Raw genomic sequence first — 953 nt, 5'->3', positions numbered from 1 at the left:
AAGCCTCCTGCTCGCTCCAGCTCCGTGGCCATGGCTGGCTGAAAGCAGGTATCTGGGGTTTATTTACCTTCTATAATTGAAACTTTGTTGCCTTGAGAGGAGCTCAGAGCCAGTCAGGGCGGGCGGGAGGGAAGCCTCCTGCTCGCTCCAGCTCCGTGGCCATGGCTGGCTGAAAGCAGGTATCTGGGGTTTATTTACCTTCTATAATTGAAACTTTGTTGCTTTGAGTGGAGCTCAGAGCCGGCCAGGAAGCTTGGCTTCCTCCATCACTGGAGCAACCAAGCCTCCTGCTTGCTTCAGCTCTGTGACTGCCGACCGCCATCTCGGTTGGATTAATTTGCACTCTGATTGGCTGGTGGGCGCGGCTTGAGGCGTGGCGAAGGTATGGTCAATTTGCATGTTTGTCTTTTATTAGTGTAGATACACACACACGCACACACGCACACACACACACTAATGGCCCAGTGCACAAAATTCATGCACATTGAAAGGGAATTAATTAGCGGATGTGAGCATGAGGCAGTCCGCATTTCTGAAATTCAATGACATGAATTTTAGCTATTACTTTGCCAAATAAATGGAATGTACAAATATCATTTAAAAGAGCATTCAGCTTAATATTAAAAACTCTGGCTACCAAGTCAGGTCTGTTTTCAACTTTTTGCCAGCATTGTAAATTGTTTGCAATATCTGCCCATTTGGGGTTGCATGTCATGGTTATGAATAAATTTGGCTTGCCATACTTTGTTACAATTGCCATAGTATACTGATATCACTGCTGCATATTTCTGGGACTACCCTCAAAAGATGATGGAAGTATTATCGTTTTACCAACCGGCACACTGTCATTTTCAGATCTAGATTTGAGATAATCCATCAAACCACTATATTTTTCAACTCTCAACTTAGATTGGTTTGCTTTGATGAAATTTATCCGATTGGCCTCCATTTTT

This window comes from Myotis brandtii, unplaced genomic scaffold (assembly GCF_000412655.1).
Source record: "Myotis brandtii unplaced genomic scaffold, ASM41265v1 scaffold517, whole genome shotgun sequence".
NCBI classification, from domain to species: domain Eukaryota; kingdom Metazoa; phylum Chordata; class Mammalia; order Chiroptera; family Vespertilionidae; genus Myotis; species Myotis brandtii.
The sequence above is the reverse complement of the archived record's forward strand: the minus strand, read 5'-3'. Positions refer to the sequence as shown.